The sequence below is a fragment of the Amia ocellicauda genome, chromosome 19 (assembly GCF_036373705.1).
Source record: "Amia ocellicauda isolate fAmiCal2 chromosome 19, fAmiCal2.hap1, whole genome shotgun sequence".
Lineage (NCBI taxonomy): Eukaryota > Metazoa > Chordata > Actinopteri > Amiiformes > Amiidae > Amia > Amia ocellicauda.
Window position 1 is genome coordinate 1,984,992 of NC_089868.1, and position 295 is coordinate 1,985,286.

Consider the following 295-nt stretch of genomic DNA (forward strand, 5'->3'; position numbering starts at 1 on the left):
CCTGCAGCAGGGAGAGGAACCTTTGTTTTTCTACAGACGAAGCTGGTGCTGTGGGATACTAGTGTAAGGCCATTTATTCGTCAACGGTTCGCAACGGTTCACCAGAAGTGTGTTAGTGAAAACAGCGGTAAGTGCAGGCTTAGTAGGGTCGCAATAGCTTGAATGGTGTCGAACTCCCCCGAAGCATCACAAGTGTGATGGCGGAAGCCTAGAAAGAAAACGTTGCGTTGGCCGGGAATCGAACCCGGGTCAACTGCTTGGAAGGCAGCTATGCTCACCACTATACCACCAACGC

At 51.5% G+C, this 295-nt stretch overlaps 1 non-coding gene across 1 annotated transcript; it reads right to left on the reverse strand.

Annotated features, from left to right (window-relative positions):
- Window positions 1-223: 223 nt before the first annotated feature.
- Window positions 224-295, reverse strand: trnag-ucc (transfer RNA glycine (anticodon UCC)). The gene has a single exon. It is a non-coding gene; the product is annotated as a tRNA-Gly (tRNA).